Source organism: Hyperoodon ampullatus (genome assembly GCF_949752795.1).
Source record: "Hyperoodon ampullatus genome assembly, chromosome: 10".
NCBI classification, from domain to species: domain Eukaryota; kingdom Metazoa; phylum Chordata; class Mammalia; order Artiodactyla; family Ziphiidae; genus Hyperoodon; species Hyperoodon ampullatus.
Window position 1 is genome coordinate 78,731,212 of NC_136923.1, and position 22,189 is coordinate 78,753,400.

At 39.9% G+C, this 22,189-nt stretch overlaps 1 pseudogene across 1 annotated transcript; it reads left to right on the top strand.

Moving 5' to 3' along the window:
• Nucleotides 1-17,813: 17,813 nt before the first annotated feature.
• LOC307058961 (large ribosomal subunit protein eL29-like) lies at nt 17,814-18,319 on the top strand (annotated as a pseudogene). The gene has a single exon. The product of its transcript is annotated as a large ribosomal subunit protein eL29-like (transcript).
• The last annotated feature ends 3,870 nt before the right edge of the window (nt 18,320-22,189 follow it).

A 22,189-nucleotide genomic window follows, 5' to 3' on the forward strand; every position in this document is an offset into this window, starting at 1 on the left:
CTCTTTATTTTGAGGGGATCAAGGATACCTTTAAGAATCTACTGGAACTAGGGATCCTTCTGCTCAGGAAATGCTACATCTTCACATATGCACCATTTACATACAATTTACCTGTAATTTCAGGGGATTACTGGAATTAGCTTAAAGTTGTCTTCCTTCTCTGACAATTTTTTATTCTGCCATCCCATGATCAGTGATGATATTTCCAGGTAATTCATGAGGGCAGGAGATATATTCCCTAACAATATAGATTAAATAGGATTGAGAGCCACTCAAATTGTCACATTTAGCTAGAAAAGGCAATTAGGTCCTAGAAAGTTGACCTGTATGCTCTACTCTCCTCTTCCACCATATTCAGTGATTCACCATTTCAATGGTAACCAGAAAAAGCAATACAGAGTAGGTGGGAAACTTTGAAGACAATGGAAAATGAAAAAAAAAAAAAAAAACCAGAATGTAATCTGAATACAATTACTGAGTATATTAAGGCCATGTTTTCCTTGCCAAGTAATGAGATTTGAGGTATACTCATTTAGATAATCCAACAGCACACAGACACAAACCTACCAGGCAGTATGAAAGCAAATGTCACTACTGAAGGTCAGGAAGAAAAACATATTATATTACGCAAAGTATCTATTTTTTTAAAATAAATAACAGCTGTTCTTGATGTTTTGGAAGATAAATATACAGGGAGATAGATCCCTCACTAACTCTGACCATAAAAGAATGTAAAAAGACATAAAAATGCAAATGCAAATCATCTATCCAATGAAAGATAGCTTATTGTACAGACAAAATCCTAGTGTCAGTGGGTCATATTTTATAGAAGACATATATGGCAACAAACTAAAGATTCTTACAAAAATAGCTTTAAAGGAGGATTGAGAAAGAAGATAAGCTAATGGTAAAATCGGAAATGAGTCAGGATGTAATACAAGAATCTCTGAAGAAAGGCAAAGACTGAAAATGATGTGAAGCCCTTCACCAATCATTATAAAAATTTTCTTGGTAATGAGTAAACATCAGGAAACCTATTTATAAAGAGCTCAAATTCTGCAACCCAGGCAGAACTACCTTTAAATATGTCTTTAAAATGTACAGATTAGATATGCAACTACTGATAATTTAACATCATCAATGAATGAACAAATATTTGCAGAACAAAGGGAGGGAAGGAAAATGAAGAGGAGTTCAGTTTAGTAAAAGGTTATTAAAGCTACCTTGTTTTTGACACTGTACTAAGCAGGGTATCACGTTAACTTGTTCACCAGGATTTCCATGCTTAGCATAGCATTGGGCTTTAGTGTGTCCTCAACAATTCAGTGAATGAATGCATAACTCAAAGAGCTACAGAAGTGAAGACCTGTGTCCTGTGCTCTAAGGAGCTTACAGCCTTGGCATTGGAGCATTTCAGCCAAAACATGGATGCCTTCATTTACACAGCGTTGTTCCCATCACTGGCATCTTCCAATACTGTGCACTTATTTTTGGGAATCACAACTCTGAGTAGTTCAATTTTAGCTTTTTTGGGTTTTATCGATTTCAATTTTTCTACTCAAGTCCTCATATCCACACATATTATATAGTCATTGGTAAACAAAATATTTATTGTTAAACTGGCTTGCTTCACAGACACTGTTAATGCTTGTGATCTTAAGCAGCTGTCTACTCTGGCATCTGGAGACGTGCCCATATTCCAGGCAGAAGCAGCACCCATCTCAGAGAGACAGTTATCTGAAATATTTTGATTGATGCCTAGTATTCAAAAAACCATTTCTGCTAAATTCAATAAATTTACAGGAATAGGGATGCCCTGCTAGTCCCCTGTCCCCTGTCTAGAAATAGGACCATCTATGTGATTCTGATACCCACTTTCCCACACTGAAAATCTCTGGCTTAGATAATGTCCACAGTCCCCCTCCTTGACATCTGGGTTAAGACGGTAGATATCTTAAAACTTAATTTAACATGCTTTCAATAATAACAAAGTTGTAAAGGTTCCTAACATACTGGACTTCCTAGGTTAGTAAAATTTCAAAAAGGGAAAAAAAAAATCTTTATGTTACATCCAAAACACCTGCAGGAACATTTAGGAAATGCTCCTGAAAAATTCCAGAAAAAGGCCTTGTCTTATTCACAGCTGATCATGAATAGCTTTAGAAACCATAGGATGCTGCAAACATCTCTAAAGGAATTACTAGAACATCTTGGAATGAGATAGGAATCAAACCTCTCAGCTATAATGCCTTTCTGGCTTTTGAATATAATTATTACTTTTGTTATTATTATTATTTCTTTTTTGCTGATACGAGTCTTCTGGAACTTGGTAATTGTAAAATAGCAAAAAAAAAAAAAGTGGTAGAAACACTGTATTCGACAAAATTTTAACTTACGTTCTTGAGTGTTATCTTCAATATTTACAAGTTCTAAATTCTATTTTATTCTTTCAAGTAAAAGAAAAAGAAACACGTATGTAACATGTTTTTCGTATGAAATAGGTTCGCAGTGCCATAATAACAATGATAAAATGGGATTCTTCTGTTTCAGGGGCAGTTTGGGGAGCTTTTGCAGAGCTGGCATTCTTCTGAACTGCTTGGGAGGCCTCCAGGGGCTGTCTCCCAGGTGGTCATGGCCTCCTGATTGCACTCATGGGATCTATCATCTTCCTTTTTCTGATCCTGATGTTGGCTTCGCAGGAAGCTGACCAAGAGGTTGCCACCCCCCCACCATTCTCACAACTCCTTTCTCTGTGATGCGAAATGTGTCTTGCTACCTCTCCTCCATCCTACAGCTTAATTTATTTACTTCTCGGAGGCAAAGCAAATATCACCAATCTCTATACAAAGGTGGCTGAGAGATCAATGCTGTCTAGGTCACTCAGCTCTTACAAAAATACTAAGGATGTGGCTCTTTTAGTCTTTCTTGAAGAACCCTCTCCTGAAGACCCTGGAATGAATCACAGAGAGCTTGGCTGGCAAGTAAACTGAGTCACACACGATACTCTATGGTAAACATCCGTCCTTCTCTTGGCTAATGACCAAGCTTGTCTTAGGACAAGCTTATGGACTAAACCATATGCAAATGGCATAAACCAAGCTTATGGTTTCCATTCTGGTATAGAAGAATTTCTTTCCAGAATTTCAAAAAATAAATGATTAGGGGATCTACCCTAAAAGTTATCCAGACATCCCTGGGCATGCCCACATTTACAGTGAATGTAGAATGACCCTTTACTTCAACAGACTTCAATATATTTGTTTTAATCTATTTACCCCTTTTATGTACAGTCAAAATGTAAATAACACTTAAATGAGCACATAAACTCCTCTATGTCTTTAGATTTACACTCACAATCCTAGCTACATCAACCGGCTGAACCTAGAAAGAGGAAAAATGGAGTTCTGGTCCCATGCCTAATATGAATCATCCACACATAAAAACCGGAAAGAACTGTAAAATGTAATACAAAGAAGAATATGGTTTCTAAGAAACTCTCTCTTCATTTCTGACAAAAATCAATGTGAATAGAATTTGGATGCTTGCAAACCTCTGGAGAACTGATCCATCAATTTACCAAATAGTCCCAGGCCTGTATAAAATGGAGTGAGATTGAAGCACAGGACAGATACTGTTCTGGAAGGGCCAGGAAACATTCTTGACTGCCAGACAACTTAAGCATCTGAAAAAACTGATATTCCACAATGTGTGACGGCAACCTGTAATTGTTTTATTTCTGTAGCAAACTGACACTTGACATGTGAGATCTATTACTGGACATCCCTAAATAAAAACAAATCACAAAGTCCTGTAAATACAGTTTGACAAGAAGGGAAGACACAGCACAGTTTTAAGCTTATGGTGGAATGCCCCTCTGCATTTAAATGTCCATTATTGTATAAAAAATTGGCTTCGTCTGCTATATAGATGGAGTAAAGTTTCTAGAAAGCAAAATGTTGAAATGTTTTCAGATGATCTATAGTATAGAAGATCTTCCTCTCCTTCCTTCTGTTTTTTTTTTTTTTTTTCTTTTTTTGGCTGCACTGTGAAGCTTGTGGGATCTTAGTCCCCCCACCTGGGATTGAACCCGTGCCCTCGGCAGTGAAAGTGTGGAGTCCTAACCCCTGGACCACCAGGGAATTCTCCCTTCCCCCTTTTTAATTTTCCTGGTTCTTACCTTTTACCCTCCCTCCATACCTTCTTTCCTTTCTTCTTTTCCATTTTTTGTTTGTTCCAGAAAGGACGCAGAAAAAAAAAAATACGCACAAGATGACCAGATTGCGTAATTGAAATTGCCCAGAAAGAGAAAGAAGGAAAAATAGATTGGGATCTGGTTCTGGGTAAGAAGGAGTAAACACACATGTCCTGTCTGTCCCACTGAATGCAACTACAAAACCTGGAGAGAATGCCTGGAGCAGCAATGTGAGGGCTCTGACAAGTAAATATGGCAGGTGGGCTGGGGAAGGAGAGCAGAATTCCAAGTAGCACTGGACCAGTGGTGTGTTACCATTTCTGTATTTGTTTTCTTTCCCCCAGTTTCCTAAGGCTTCCACTCAACGCATGCGAAAACCTAAAAGTGGGCATCAGTGTCCTCAGAGACCTCAAAGAGCAGCACTTTAGTTCTGACTTAAGGAACAGAAAGGGGTCCTTTAACACTCAGAGAGCGTGGGGAAATCGCTCCTGTGTTTCTCTTTTCTCCATTCTCTAGTGCCCCAGCCCCCAAGCTATCTTTTGGTAGCAGCAGGAGTGACAGCAGCAGCAGCAAGAACTCATAGGAACCTAAAACACTGAAAGAGGGAAACTGTCTTCTCTGATGAGAGGCACTATGGTCCCACGAGGATGAGGTGAAACCATGTTGCTTTTCTCTTTTTTTTTTTTGACAAATGCTTACCCCCATCACCACCCTCCTTCCCCCCAGGGAGAGGTATTTCACATGCCTAAGTTCTGAGTTGGCCAAACACAACAGCTTTGCAAGTGGTCTTCCAAGGAACCACGAGAGAGGTCAAATAATAATTCTCTGGGAACAGGGCTTTGAACAAGCTGGAGCTGACCTCTGCCCCCATCCAGCGCTTCTAGGCTTCCAGTTTTCACCACAGTTGTTGGCTCTTAGTTTTTGAGCCTCCTGATAAACCTGAAAGCAAGAGATGGAACTAGGGTTGCTGAAAACACCACACTGCTCACTGGTGTTATCCGGCTTCAATCACTTTGCTTGATTAAATGCTCTCTAGATTGCTGCAAGCCTTGAGTGAACTTCTGAAGTTCTAATAATTTCAACTCTGATCATTCTTTTGCAAGATTTATTTTGTTGCTTTTATGGAAGAGGGGATTTTTAGATGTCCATCCTCCTCCATTTTCACTAACATCACATATATAAAGACTTATATCTGTCATAAAATTTACTGTTTTTACTATAATTTAGGTCTTCTTTCTGCCACTCTGCGTCCTCATCTTCTTTCCTAACTTCCATTTCTTAGACTGAAATCTCTTCTACCAGCCTAAAGTTACATATGATTTTGATTTTCTCCTAGAGTTTACCCCTAACTTACCAAGAATACAAAATAGGACTTTTTTTCTGCCCTTTTTCTAAAGTTTACTTTTTGATTTATTTTTTAACATTTTTTGGCTTTGCGGCTTGCAGGATATTAGCTCCCCGACCAGGGATTGAACCCTTGCCCTGGGCAGTAAATGTGTGGAGTCCTAACCACTGGACCGCCAGGGAAGTCCCTTTCTGAAGTTTTCAATGTTCATTTCTTCCTCACAAAAATGGCAGATGTAACACAACTGTACTAAACTACTTTTGTTAGCTGACTGTAGCGCATGACCAGCCTGAGCTGTTTCCATGTTCTGCTTCTCACCTGGTGAAACCCCATCACTGACACCTAATCAGGACCATGCCTGTATAGTCACCTGGGTTTCCCAAGCTCTAGCCTCTGCCAACCTCTTTGATGTTATTGCCCAAGGCTCTCTATTTTTTTGCTCATGGCACTGGACCTCATTCACCTTCCAATCTGATGGCCAAATACTCTAGTTCTTTGCTTCCCCCATGGTCTTTGCACTGTTGTTCCCTCTGCTTGAATACTTTTCCTCTTCCCACTGTTACCTTATTAACTGATTCTGCTACCCTGTTCAATGCTGAGATATGACAGTAGTCTTCAGATGGAAGAAATTTCCCTACTCATTACACTTATAAAATAGCACCATTGAAACCATACTATGTTCCTGCAGATGAGATCCAGTCCTCTGGTTTGTTCAGTTATATCCTATATGAAATAGCCTATTTCATGGTTACTTGACTCTGGAGATTACTGTCATCAACTCCCGATTTTCAATAAACTTTTGTTTAAAATTAAAATCATCTCTTTCATTTGTTCTGCATTACCAAGATGCAGATCAATGTCCAGTCATAGACTACGTCTGATATTAGTGTCCTGCGATCGAAATAAGCATTTTAAGACTTTTCTCCTTAGAATTCTGTGGAAAATTGAGGTATGTATCCAGTTAGGACACTACTAGGTTTTGAATGCTGTAGCTTCTTTTCCTCTATTTCTTTTCTAAAGCTGGATTCTGGAACCAGAAAAAGCAAAATGCAGCTACCTGATATATTTTTTCTCTTGGCGAGTTCACACAAACAATAATTAACCTGGACAGGAGATATGTAGCCACAACCAGAGAATATAACTCTTTCTATCTATCAGGGTAAATGTTAAGTCCTTCATTATTTAAAGTTGTCTCTCTATTTTCCTAGCAGCCTGCAAACATTAATTTTAAATGCTAATGGGAATTACTAGAATGCTCCTAGATACAGAATAGATTCCAAATTTAGTCTTAGCAGCTGTAGGCAATCATCAAACTGAATTACCTCGAGGGATCTGGGAAGATGGCAGATGCTGGTCAATTACCATAACCTAATTGTAGCAGGGCGCCTGGTTTAGACAGGATAGTAAAACTTTTATTAGGCTGGAAAAGAACTATCATTTGGGGGATCTCAAGCAGTTTCTGTTTACCAGGGAGGAAACTAAAATTTGCATTTGGGGAAGACTCTTCTGAGAGAGCTCTTTTTGTAATGCAAGTAAGTACCTACTTATTATTGGGGGGGGGGAACTTCATATACAGGCGAAAAACCCAAATATATTATAGATGCTTCAGAATGAGCTTAATAAAATGAACTGAAGAGCTTTGACAGGACTATAATGCATGAGAGTTACAGATGTGCTTTTCCAAATCTGAATTATAGCTTCCAATTGCCTTAAAATTTTTTCTTGTTCTCAGTAAGTTTTGTGATTCCTATTCAAGATAATTATTCTCTAGAGATCAGGAATACGGATATTGAAAGACGAATGTAAAAAGGAATTTACTTGGCTTGACCCTGAAGACTCTAATCGCAATGCTGTCATTGAAGGCTGAATAACCTAGATTTGTAAAATGTACCACAGTGATTATTCTGTCTGGGTCATTGGGAACTCACAGGAATGGATGGGGTTTGGGTTTCTCTGAGAAAGGATAGATATTTTAGTTGTCAATCACGCTCAGAAAAGTTTAATTATGAGACAGAAAATAAAGGACTAAGGAAGAGAATAATTTCCTTTTTCTGCTGCTGGTTGGGAACAGTTCAGCCTGTACTCTTACGTACAGAGATGTTAGAAGCATTCTTGATTGTGGGGTGTTGACCTTCAGCTGAAAGTAAATCAAGAGCAGGGAAAGAGGTGAATTCTCAAAGGACTCCATGGTCAGCGTTCCTCTCAGCTTGACTAAACTTTAGAAAGGCTTCTCCCAGATTCTAGGTCCTTCCTCTCCCTATTTTAGAGCATTTACTTTAGAAAATGTATAATTGTATATTCTTTCTCTGCCTCTTTGAAGTGTAAATATTTTAAAAGCCTCTTACTTGTTTTGCATCCCAGGACTATCTTTCTCAAGGACCTGGGAGCCATCCATTTGAAAGGTAACCATCAAGGAAAATGTGGCCTCTTCCAGTTTGTGGGAGAATAAGAGCCCAACTTCCACAGGAGCCTTCCTCCAAGTTTTAAACCTTCCTTCTGTCAGTAAGATAGGGGAAAGTTTACTTTTCCTTTGAATAAGGCCACTTAGGGAACACAGATGGCCTATGATGGCCTCTCCCACCAACCCCAGCTCTAAAAACCTCCCCTGCTCTGCCCTTTGTTTCTGTGGAGTTGAGCTCAGATTGAGTTCTGATTTCTCTCCCCTACAGCCATTGCTTTGATAAAGCCTTCCTTACCTGTTGAACTTTGTCCAGTGTAATTTTGCTTGGACCAGATTGGTTCTTTCTAATGTTAGGATGATACTATCTAGCAGTGTGTGCAATTCACTAGTAATGTTTAGTACTTGCTTTGATAGGGACTGGATCTTATTTTACAGCTGTGGAATGGCGATGCTGGCCACATGCATTTAATCTGGGTTTGTCTCCAGGGTACTGCTGACACTAGCAGACTCAGAGTCACTATGCACTTGGTTTTGTTAAACTATTTAGGGATTTTGTACAAAAGGAACTTGGGCACTGGCAAGCACATTCTTTCAACTTCACTTTTCAAATAACTGCTTAGTAAATATGACATCACCATCGTCTCTCAAAATGTGCGGCCCTTGCATGAAAGGTTTTAGGTTGACGGAATTATTGGGTATCTTGATGACATTGTTACATGGATGTTTACGTTCCTCATACTCACTGAACTATACAATTAAAATAGGTGAATCTTATTGTATGTAAATTGTACATTTTACTAAAGTATAAAAATTTTAATAAAGTAGAAAATAGATTTTTTAAACTAACAAAAAGCTACGAACAAAACAACAGAACAAAAAGTTTTAGCCTTTGTTGTGTTTCTTTGGCTTCTCTTTCCTCAGGTATCGATATTTTATAGAAGCAATCAGAATAAAACCAGTTGTCATGTCTCTCCAAAAATACTGTAGCAAGTAATAAACAACGAATTTATAGGAACTAATTTCCAATTTTTTAATCTATTGTAATTCTGTCTGTGAAATGTAAAATAAATAGCCATCAGAGAAGATACTATTTAATTAATTTGAAAATATGCAGTTCTCACTTGGTTCTCTATGATAAGGAACCATAATGATAAGATTATGTTATTTCTCATATTCAGCAGCTTCTCTAGAAGAACCATGGTAAGTCAGCATCAATTTTTCAGTATCTTCTGATTTCATATTTGGTAAATAACACAAATATCTGAAAAAGCAGGGATAAAAAAGGTGCTTACCAGTGCCCAAAGCACCTTTCTTTCAAAATTAACAGATATTATTCCCATTTTTCAGGGTTGTTCTTCCTATGTCCCAGCTTCAGCAAACAACTTTGTCTGTCATTATTTTTCATTTTCTTTCTTGTAACCTTTCATTTGTAACTGAGGGAAGTATGTTATGTAAGAACTCCCTGTTTAAGAGCCTAAGTGAGATATATGCATTTTGCTAATTTATGTGGCATATGTCTAGATGAATCGTGCCTAAAATTTTCTTAGTTATGACCTTTCGTTTTGATTATGTAAGTAGTTAAAAGCACGATCTATTCAATTTTTAATTTCACAGACTACTGTTGTATGTTTTTGATTATTCTAGAGACACAGCATCCTCTGTAGTTTCAAAAAACTAAAATACAAAAATTTAAACTATTCGTAGATTGAATTAAATTGCATCATTAAAAATATTCGTATTTTTAAAAAGAGCAAAGGAAAGCTGTATTTGTTATTTTGTTTGCAAATATAGTAGAAAACGACCACATAACAATTTGTTTTGGAGGAAATATCTCACAATAGGGTTTCAGGTATGGAGACTGGGGATTTAAGTCCCCTGTACTGATATATGCATAACAAAACATATGAATTTGAAACCATAGCATAAGGTGCTAAATAAGATATTACAGGGTTTACAAAGAGTGACCAGAATATTGTGGGGAACATATTGTATGAAAAACATTTGGCAAAAGTTGAGAGAAGAAAAGACGCAGGAAGAATAGACATGGCAAAAACACAAATGTGTTCTGTGTGGGCACAAATGATAGATGAAAAGAAACGAGTGTGAGTTATAGGGAAGCAGATGGCAGCTCAATATAAGAGGAAAATTTTAACAGAACTTTCCAAAGATGGAAATGGCCACCTCAGATGTTGATAAATTTTCATAAACTTCCTAATGCTAAGGTATTCAAGAGAAGTTTGTATTGCTACTTATTAATGTTATAGAGAAGATTCAAACATTGGATTCTGTATAAATTAATGTCAAACGGACCCTCAGCATTCTAACAACCTCTCAGGCAGGGTTGCCCAAGCTCATTTGTTCAAGTGCTCTGAGACTATTTCCTACTGTCTTGGAGACCACGATGAGAACGCCTTTAAGCTCCGTGCTTCATCCAGGAAAGAAGAAATGGGTTCAGACACCTTAGATGGCAGCAGATTCACTATCTCCAGTCTCTGCTCTGAACTGCATAATTCTATGTCTCTTGTGAAATCCCCTATCCTTTTTCTAGTCAAGGAGTACCCTGAAAATGGACTAGTGCAATACCCATAGCTTACCAATGCTTAGGTTCTATTTATTTTTAATATAGCATAAGTAGATGTCAATTCCCATATGAGCTGTTAATTGAACTTAGTTCCTCTAGAGATGACTATTAGTCATATACAAGCCAAATAGATTTGAGTGTCAGGTTCACCCAAACCAGACACATAAACAAGACCTGGGCTTCTGCTCTTTTCCTCAATCATCTCTCTCTACTCCTCTTTCTTCCTTTCCTTCTGCCATCCCATTATTCTTTTCTTCTCCCAAACAAGTTCACTTTTCAAACCAAAAAGAGAAAAATAAAAACATTATCTCTTCTTCCACAACATTCCATCTCCAGTTCATTTCTGTCTTCTTTCCTATGGATGATGTCTTCACATTTCCTTATACTTTTCCTAGAGTGGATCTAATTTCCTTCCTTTCTGCCTTCCTTCCCTGAACACTTAATACTGTTCAGGTACACAAAGCGGGTCACAGTACACCTTCCTTTCTCTGTGCCCTTATGTGAGGGAACACTTTTAAAAGATTAGAGTGGGAAGAAACAAGCCCATGGGCAGCAAGGTGTGGGCTGACTTTTTAGTGCAAAGAGCAGTGAGCCCCAGGCTTGCCCCATAAGATAATGATTCTTTTTCAGGATGTTCAACATTGTGTATTGCCTCAGAGAAATAAGTTCCATGTTGAAAATACAATGCATTCTGTGCTTGGTTAAGTAAATCAGCGTGGGTTATGACAGATAACTTACTTCCTGCCCTGTTCTTAACTTTAAGAATAGCATCACAGAGCTCTTGAAGATGACTTGTTTTCATTAAAATCACTAAGCAAGGAAACTGAACTATCTCTAACCGACACTGAAGATATAATTAAGTTGCTAGATGTAGCCTTGAGCACAAGGACAACTGTTAAACTGCCCTGGCTCTCTGGCTATTTTCAGCACCACAGAGGATGAAAGGGTAAATGAAAAACCAGTAGGTGGTTAAACCTCATCAAGGAGAAACCTCCATTCTCACTAACTTTAGTCTCTGTCTTTTTTTTTTTTAAGTAACAAAACATTTTGTTTGCCTCTCACATTCAGTATTCACTAAGCTCTGATGCACTTACTCTCCAAGTTTTCCTGTCTTCATTGCCTTTTCTGCACTCCTATTAATATCCCACCTGAATTCTTTATCTTCATCATCTCATTCTTCTACATAATCTTTTGCATTATCAACTAAGCTCTAGTCCAAAAAGTCTTGAAATATTTCATTCTAAACATCAAACCTTTCATGACCAGTTGGTGTATGAAGTTACAGGTCAAAATCCTTTACAGTATTTGCACTCTACAACCTCAACCAGCAAATGTTTACTGATTATTTTAATAACTATCGCTCATGGTGCTAGGCCAAGGCCAAGGCAATGCAGTAGTGAGCAAATAGACACAATAGACTTGCAGGCTAATGTAAGAAAGATACATTAATCAAATAATTGCAAAAATAAAATTTAACCAAGAGAAAGTACTTCCTACTTTCTCCTAGGTAGGAAGGTATTCCTGAGGGAGTGATGCTTGATCTAAGAGCTCAAGGGAGTAGGAGTTACTCAGGGGCAGAAGGAAAGGAAGGAATTTCCTGGCGGGAGAAGCCATCAGACTGCAAAGCACACCACACAGTGCCCCCAGCCCCCGCAAAGCTCTGGAGCAAAGACTGCTTGTTAGAGAAGTTTTTCATGGGAGAAATGATGAAGCTCTGTTACCACCTCCTTGTTCATCATTAGCCAGGAGCTGCCCCCTTCCCCCAAAGATAAAGTGTGACCACGGTCCAAAAGCTGAAGCAGACCCTAAAACTGTGAACAGCTGGAGGCTCTCAGATAGCTATGTTCCTGGTAGGTGGACAGGGAGTCCTTTCCTCAAGAGGGATCTGAGCAGTGCTTCTCCGTGTTGTAAAAAATAAATAAATAAATAAACGGAGTAAATTTTAAAGGTCTTATTTGCCCAACGCATAGCAAGGCAAATGCTGAGACGCAGAGGTTTACAGCCAAGAGTTTATTCACAAAGCAGCCAAGTGAGGATACAGGAGGAGTCTCAGATCTGCCTCCCAGAAGGCGAGGGGGGTGGGATATTTGTGGGATAAGCAGGGTGGTCTTAGGCATGGGGAGAAGTGATTGGAGGCAGGGAAAATGTGGGGTAACTGGTGTTCTGAGCAGGTGCATCTGCATTACTTGCTTCTCCATATTCAAGACGGAGGGGTTAGCATGATCTGAGGGTGGTGTTTTCCAGTGCTCTAATGTAAAAAGCTATTCCTCAGATGTCTACACAGGCCCAGTTTTAGCCCCAGCCGGTTCGCACAGGCCAGGAGCTGACACCCAAGTTCCTGTAAAACAACTGGGCTGCGTGAAGCTGGGAAGGTCATTTACAAGCCAAGTAGTTTTTTAACAATCTGTTCCCTTACCTACTGTTCAAGAATCTCTATTAGTTACTGGCTTCTGTTAACTCTATGGGGCATGGTGTCAATAGAAAGGAGCTCCAAGGAGCTGTAAAAAACGGAACACTTTTACCGGGAAGCAGGAAGAAGAAGTTGTACTGGGCAAAAAAAAGTGGATTGTTATGGCAAGGTTACTTTCCTTTATGGGATGGCACAGGGGTCAATCAGGTAGATGACCTAACTAGTGCCGATAAGGTGATTCCTGAATGACTGGTTTAAGATTCCATTTCTGGGAGAGCTGAAAATGTAATTAAGTCTCGGTTTGGTGATGTGGGGCTTAGCATAAGCGACTACATTTTGGGAGTCCTTTTGTCTTGTTTTTAACAGTGCCTCCCACAATCCCCAATAATATACAATACCAGAGAGCAGGAACATTTTAATAGCATAATAGGTGCATTTATAAAAAAAAATAATAAAGGCTTAAACCACTGTTTAAAAAATCCACTCTGGTGGTTAAGTGGCAAAAACTCAGGACTGAACCCAGATCTACATAACTCCAAAGTCCATCATCTTTCCTTTGTTCAAATTCAACATGTATATATTCTGAGCACCTACTTGGTGCCCAGCTCTGTCCTAGACTCTGGGGATACCACAATGAACAAAGAGGCAAAAAGCCTGAGTTGTGGAGCTAAATATCTTTTCCTTCAAGATACTAACATAACTTGCAGGTATGTTCAGAGCCACCATTGCAATCATTTACAGCCCATGAAGAATAACAGTGTAAGTAAAAGTTAAAGGTGTTAAATTTTCCAGTTCTCATGGAGAGGAAAAATAAATGTAGTTAGACAAGTAAGCTTGACATTAATTTATGAAAATATTCTAGAATGCATTTTAAAACAGATGGTTAAAGAGCACAAAATAACCATTAAGTAATGATAGGATTTCATTAAGAAGAAATTATTCCTAGCCTGTCCACTTCCTATTGGAGCAGGGAAATATAGGCAGAAAGGATCTTCATTTCAGTGCAAAAGGACACGTTTCCTATCTTTTGAAGAAGATTAAATATCAACTGAAAAATAATACGGTCAACCAGATTTACAGCTGGTGGTACCACTATTCTGCAAAATATATCTATAAAGAGAAAGTTGTTCCACCTGACAGACGGCTTTACATCACAGGCTGAAAAAGCTTCTTAGTAATCTTGCTCAGTATCTTTATCCAAATGTAAATGAGTATAAGTTATGCTCACTACATACGCAGAGTGGCACAAATCTAGGAGGAATGATTAACCTATTGAGGGATAAAATAAAGCTTAAAAATTAGCTCAGTGCACTGGAATAATGAGCCTATTTGCACAGGATGGGATAGGTTCTCACAGGGCTGCAAAAAAAAAAAAAAGAAAATCAACTTTCTTAATTCCGAATGGATGATATCTGGTTTGGCAAAATTCATGTGAAAAAAAAATTGCTTAAAAAGTTTTAGTTGGGGCTTCCCTGGTTGCGCAGTGGTTGAGAGTCTGCCTGCCGATGCAGGGGACACGGATTCGTGCCCCGGTCTGGGAAGATCCCACATGCCGCGGAGCGGCTGGGCCCGTGAGCCATGGCCGCTGAGCCTGTGCGTCCGGAGCCTGTGCTCCGCAACGGGAGAGACCACAACGGTGAGAGGCCCGCGTACCGCAAAAAAAAAAAAGTTTTAGTTGACCACCAAAAAAAGGCTAAGGTGACTATTTACTATGGGTACTACAGCAGCATGTCCTAAGCTGCATTCTTAGAAGTGTGGTTGAGTCTGTGCCAGTCAGAGAAGAGTAGTGAGTTCGAAGTAGAGAGCAAGATGCCTACCCTGTAAGGCTCCTATCCTCCCATAGAAACTTGGAGACAGGGTGCTGTCTCCCTTGATGTGATGACTCTCAGGTCCTTGAGAAAGCCATTCCTGACTTGTAAAACTTGCAATGGAAACAGAGCAGGACCCTGTAGGGCTTTCCTGGAGAAAGACCCCCGTGTCTCTCACCTCTTGTTTATAGAAAAGCTTTTGCCTCCTAGGTCTTCCCCTAGTTCCAAAGAATAAATTTAATCAGAGAAGTGAGAAAATGCAGAAAACAAAGGAAAGCAGTCATGCAAGACAAAATAATAATAGTGTAGCCATAAAACAAAGTCAAGGGCCTTTTGTTCCTCCTCAAGGGCTATAGATAATATCCAGGGCCATATCCTTGAGTTGTTTTGCAGATACTAAAACCCCTACCAGGTGGAAGAAGTTAACTGCATGCTCACCACCAGCACATAACCCCAGACCGGTTGGAACCAGAAGGTTGACGACTGAAATTCTCAAAACATCACCCTGTTACCTCACCATCAACCAGTCAGAGAACTGTGCACAAGCTGATCATGCACCCTGCGACCCTCTCCCTCACTCTGTCTTTAAAAGCCCTTCTGTGAAAGACGTTGGGGAATTCAGGTCTTTTGAGCATAAGCTGCGTGATCTCCTTGCTTGGCCTTGCAATAAATGCTATACTTTCCTTTGCCACAACCCCGATTGGCACTGCTGAACGTCCGGCAAATGGACCCAAATTTGGTTCAGTAACATAACAGGCATTTTTAAAAAGATGTACACACATCTCAAAGGTGCAGAGAGTTTATAAGTTTACAAAAGAAAATGTTCTGAGAAAAAGGAAGAAGGAACATCTTTTCCCTTATACTTACTGGGAAGAATTAAGCCTCTTATGTTTAATTTTTGTATGTCCTTAGAGTTGATTGGGAATGTATATATACACTTTAACATAATCCCTCCCTTTTTATATTTTCCTCCTTTTTTAAAAAATTTCAGTAGGAAAAACAATTCATCACTTCCTCTCCCCTTATATTCCTTCAAATTTTTCCAATTAAAAAAAAATGAGGCTAAACAAAACAAAAAGACAACATACAAAAAGACAACCTGAGGGGAAAAAAAAATGAAATAATGCCATTTGCAGCAACATGGATGGAACTAGAGATTATCATACTAAGTGAAGTAAGTCAGACAGCGAAAGATAAATACCATATGGTATCACTTATATGTGGAATCTAAAATATGACACAAATGAACCTATTTACAAAACAGAAATAGACTCACAGACACAGAAAACAAACTTACGGTTACCAAAGGGAAAAGGGGGTGGGGGAGGGATAAAGTAGGAGTTTGGGATCAGGAGATACACACTACTATATATAAAACAGATAAACAACAAGGTCCTACTGTACAGCACAGGGAACTATATTCAAAATTCAGTGATAGACCATAATGGAAAAGAATATGAAAAAGAACATATATGTATGTACAACTGAATCACTTTGCTATACAGCAGAAATTAACACAACATTGTAAATCAACTATACTTGAATAAAATAAATTTAAAAAGAAAAAAGAGGCTACCCAAAGGCAAGGGCTTTTTGGGCATAATACCCTGCTTTGAGGCAAGCAAGAAATGACCTTACTTCTCTCTTTGCTAGTCAGTTCCTCTGGCCCCTAAGGTTTTTCCTCCACAGGGAGTAGTTCCTCTTTGCTGGTTGGCTACATTCACTAGGCAGTTGTAAAGGTGTGATATTACAGAACTACCTGATAGTGTAGGGGGCCAACGATAAGCTGCTGCAGAACAGGCTCCACTGCAGACATGCTTGCCTGATGTCATGGTTTTCTTCCTGATGAGATTTTAGTGGGACGGAAGCAGCAACTGAGAGGTGGCGGTAAGGAAGCAAACACTGCTGAGAGCTCAAGAAGCTTTCTTAGGTCTGGGATAGGTTTGCAGCCATAGTAAACTGAGACACAATACATTGACTCAGAGTAGTTAGATGATTGGAGGGAATGAAAGAGGCAAGGGTTCCAAGTGAAAGCTCAGACCAGAGAATCACAGTGACATAACCAGTGAACTGTTACTATGAGAAGGAGGGCAGTACAGCAGTCACTGGCCCAGTCCGGATACTGCAACCTTGACTAGTGCAAAATAATAATCTTTTTCTTTTGAATCAATTTCTTTTGAAGTCACAAAAATAAAGGATTCTGTTACCCCAAGACATAAAATAAATGTATATGAGAAATCAATCAAATTTAGTATTAGTGTTTTGTAAAAGTTAAGCATATGTACAAAAACAAATTTTGTAACTATTGTTATGACTTTTGTTTGTCTTATCTGAGTTCATGTTGCTGAAAGCACTTAGGAGAGAGAAGGTGGTATGTGAGACTCAATGTTACTGATATGTTTAGAAGAATTTGACTAGTTCAGTTTGCAATGTTTAAATTCTTAAGAGATTTAGCTTTACAAAATATTAGTTTCTATTTATTAATTATATAATCAGTATTAAATATTGAGAGGAATAATTTAATATATTTTAAGTGAAATACATTGAATTTCCAACAAACACAAAAATTCAAAAGCCCTTTGGATGTTTAAGGTTTCACCAACATAGTTAAGCCAAGACTGGCACTCCTACCTGCTGAGGGGTCAATTCTAAGACCCCAGGTACCTTCTTTGAGGACTGAAGTTCTCACACAAAATCAGTCATTTGTATTTCTCCAAGTATTAGCAGTATCAGAGCCAGCCAGCACAGCACCTGGCACAAAGCAACTGCTCAATTAAAGTCAGCAGAATGGCTTATTTTACTTTAGACATATTATGTACCTGAGCTCCTTATTCTGAGCTAGAAGTCAGGAATACAGTAGCTGGGAAAGGTCTCATCACCAAGAATGGACATGTCAGGACTAGAACACATTTGTGGTTTCAAGTGCTGGTGAGAGCAAAAGTTGCTTCTGTGAAAAAAATGTAAAAGAAGAAACACTCAGTTTGGCTATTTCTCTTCCCATCCCAGGGGTTTCAGGATCTAGGGCCCAGCCCAGTGAGACCCCAACTCCGATCTCCACTTTCGTCCTGCAGGTGCAGACATGGCCAAGTCCAAGAACCACACCATGCACAACCAGTCCCCAAAACGGCACAGAAACAGCATCAAGAAACCCTGATCACAACGATATGAATCTCATAAGGGGGTGGACCCCAAGTTCCTGAGGAACATGTGCTTGGCCAAGAAGCACAAGAAGGGCCTGAAGAAGATGCAGGCCAACAATGCCAAGGCCATGAGTGCACTGCTGAGGCTATCAAGGCTCTCTTAAAGCCCAAGGATTTCAAGCCCAAGATCCCAACAGGCGGCAGCCGCAAGCTCAGTTGACTTGCCTACACTGCTCACCTCAAGCTCGGGAAACGTGCTTGTGCCTGCATTGCCAAGGGTCTCAGGCTCTGCCGGCCAAAGTCCCAGGCCAAGGCTCAAACCAAGGCCAAGGCCGCAGCTGCTGGTGCAGCTGCAGCTCCAACTCCAGCTCAGGTTCACGCTCCCAAAGGTGCCCAGGTCTGCTCAAAGGCTCCAGAGTGGAAGCCTTATCTGCCAATGTGAGGACAGAAGGACTGGTGTGACCCCTGGGCTGCTGTCTGCATGGGGCTGGTGTCCTCCTGGGCTATTTGTACAAATAAACCTGAGGCAGGATCTGTCAGTAAAAAAAAATAATAAAGAAAGAAATCAGTTTGATTCGGCTATTGTCCAGTTCAACTGCAGTCCTGTCTATTGTCTATCTGATTTGATCATTTACCTTGGGCAGGAGCCTCCCATGCTGGTAACTGGGAGTGAGTATGCTCGTTGTACAGTTGTGCATAAACTTGAGCAACTCCTAGAACTGTACACTGTACACACTGCAGACACAGAGGGTGTGAACCCCTCGCTAAAGGTTGGAGATAAGAATAAAAGAATCCAGAGAAAAGGCATAGAAAAGCGAGTTTAAACCAAGTAAAGTAAATGACATGAGACTGTATCCTTATAACTCTGATTATCAACAGTTTGATTCTTGATGCCCTCACACTGGTCTAAAAATTAGATGTGCACTGGAAAAAATTCTGAATGCCGCATGGAAGCAGACAAAGATGAAATTACTGTGAATGTGTGCACATCTTAAATCTTAAATTGAAAGCATTACCTGTTTTATACTTGGAGTTGCTCTGGGGGCAGAATCCCAAAAGTAAAGTGTTCTGAAGCCCTCAATCTCCTTGCCCTCTAAATCTGTATTCCCTGGCAAGGGCCAGCAAAATTTACATGAAACAAGTCTGGTGGAACCAGAAAGAGAAGATTGCTGTCTCCCGGCAGCCTGAGTGCCAGGAGATAATTCCCAGCTTATTTACCCTGCATTATAAGACAGTCACAGATGTATTACAGTTCTCCTCAATCACTTAGTTATGAGCTTATTAACTTTCCTAGCAGCTGGAGTAATATCTCACTAGTTGAGAAAGAGAGGAGATGTGTTAGTGATTAAATGACTTAATAAACAATCTGTCACTTTTTCAAGTTTCATAAACCTGAGCACATTTTTGAAGGACAAGGAGGTAGGTTCCTTCATGTATTCGATATAAAGCTTATGAGAGGTGAAGGAAGGATAATTTCAGGGTCTCTCAGATTCCCTTTCTCATTTAAATGTACAAAGCAGGTAAAAGTGAGACCTATTTAGAAAATAGGTTCCATATTTGCTATTGAGCAAATAAGGGAAATAACAAGTCCTATACACTCTTATATTCATATTACACACACACACACACACACACACACACATATCATTGAAAGTGTCTGGAGTGGGGAAACAATCATTTTTAGCTAAGGAGAAATTGCTGGCCCCAGAATGCTCAATTCCAGCTCTGCCATTTTACTTGCTGCCTGTGTGACTCTGGGCAGGTTACATACATCAGCGCTGTAATCCTCGGTTTCCTTCTCCATACAATGAGGGTAATAGTAGTACTTTCCTCATAGGGTTGTTGGGAACATTAAAATGATTTTTTAAAACATTTGGAACAGTGTCTGGCACACAAAAAAGCATGCAATAAGTGGTAACAATTTTTATTAATCAAAGGTAGCCCCCAAATTAACTTTACGACGCAAGTCAGACTTAAGTAAATTTACCATTAATTTGTGTCTACTGGAGAGCAGAGGATATTTATTTGCAATATCCTCGGTGCTACTTTGCTATTTCTCTTCAGTGGGATGAATTGGGGCCGGATCTGTTCTCTCTATAACAAATTAGCAGGGAATCTCCTCTGCTTCCTTGCCCCATAAGATCCTAATGGTGTGAAGTCAGGAGAAAACATCATTTTCCACTTTCTCATACTCTTTATAAACCAGAGGTTCTTGCGGATCTGTTAACTTTCCTGCAACATCTTTAACAGTCAAACAGAGGGGAGAAATCTTACTTCATGAGTAGGACTTTACTGTTTCTTTCTTCCACAATTGAACTCTGCTGGTTAATACAGAATAGCTGGAAGAATGAGTCCTTGAGTTACGACACCACTCTGTGCTTGAAGGACGTTTTCCAACCAACAGCAACAGCCCTGATAGTAATTTTAAATCTGGTTTCAGTGAACACAATCACGGAATCTCAAGGGTCTAAATTAAGCTGATTGTTAATTTGAATAAGAAAAAACAAAAGCATTGATCATATATGCTACTTCCTGTGAAACGTGCGACTGAGTTCCAGAAGTTCTGCTGGATCTCCTTATGTGGCTGTGATTTTTCTCCCAACGTGTGGTCAGTGCATCACTGGAAGCACAAAATTCCTCACTACGTTCCTTGCAGAGCCTGTGACATGAATGCCAATGAAGGAAAAAGGATCCAGATAACATTGCAAAGTGTCACGTTGCGCAGAACCTTGAGAGTGTGATTATACGAGAAACTGCTTGACTTCAAATCATCATGTTTTTTGTGTTCACCTACACTTGACAGAATTCCTGATAAATCTCTCTTCCTCATCTCGATGTATTGCTTAGTCGTTATTTTTAAAGATCCAGGTTATTTTATGAGATACAAATCTCAGGCACTTCCTCAGACGCCCTCAGCGCCGGCAGCCTCCTGGACCCTGGCTCACGTGTACAGCTGCCTTGCTAAATGGAGTTATGGGGTCTTCTCAATCCCCTGTCTGGGGCCAACCAGTCACCTGCCCTCGGGATGCCAAGCCCTGTACCCTTGACTGCACACGGCCAGAGTTTCTGCCTCCTCCTTCTACATCTAAATTTGGATGAAACACCATATCACAGCAGAGGATTTAAATTCTGAATTTCTACAGTAAGACCCAAATGATGCATCCCAGAATATGAGGCAGTTAACTCCCACAAAGAGTAAACTTTGACTTGTGGGAAGCAAAAGACTAGAGAGCTAAGAAGTTCTTGCTCCTTCCTCCCTCCCATAGATCCCAGTCACAGTCAGTTGCTCCTTGTCATCCTCCAGAGCAGCCCGTGTGTCCAGCAATGTCTTGCCTCTGTGCAGCCTGCCATGAAGTGGTACTCAGTCTGGCTGTGCATTCCTGCTGCTTCACCCCTGCCATTGCCTCACTTCGTTTCCCTCATCCATGCCATGCTGGGCTGGGTTTCACCTTCAGAACTGCTGCATTACCACTTTTTTTTTTTTTTTTTTTTTTTGCGGTACGTGGGCCTCTCACTGCTGTGGCCTCTCCTGCTGTGGAGCACAGGCTCCAGACGCGCAGGCTCAGCGGCCATGGCTCACGGGCCCAGCCGCTCCGCGGCATGTGGGATCCTCCTAGACCGGGGCACAAACCCGTGTCCCCTGCATCGGCAGGCAGACTCTCAACCACTGCGCCACCAGGGAAGCTCTGCATTACCACTTTATCTTTGCCCCAGGCTCTCTTTTCTAGGGAAACTGGGCAATGACAGTTCTATTTTTCTTGTATTTTGAGATAATGAGACACCTTATCATTTTACACTTTTTGTCTTCCTGAATAGAATTGTGACTTTTGGGGAGTAAGAATACTAGTATTGTAAATCAAAGTGAACTAAAATATTGCTATGAGCAATAAGAACAAATAACTTGATAGGGTCTGGAAAAAAACCCATAATTAAACGTCTACTTTCACCTTATTGGGAGACCAAGATAATTCACAGCAGAGCAATGCATCTGCTTATAAATGCTCTTAGGAGGAAAGAAAAATAATATTTGTTCAACAAGGCTCATGCCTTTTACTCTTCCAAGAAACACGGGAAGAGGCTAGCACCTGGTGGTCAGAGGAAGGATGGTTACAGAAGCAAGGATGATCATTCATAGTGCACAGAATACACTCGGCGAAGGTAGAAATAAAACGTGATTCTAGACAACGGTAAATAATTATTTACGAAAAACAATAAACACAATTTACTGACTCTACAACAAGACCCCAGTCTCATAGGCCTGCAGACGTTTGTTAGCTTGTTTGCTTTTTTGTTTCTGTCTGCCTCTGGTTTG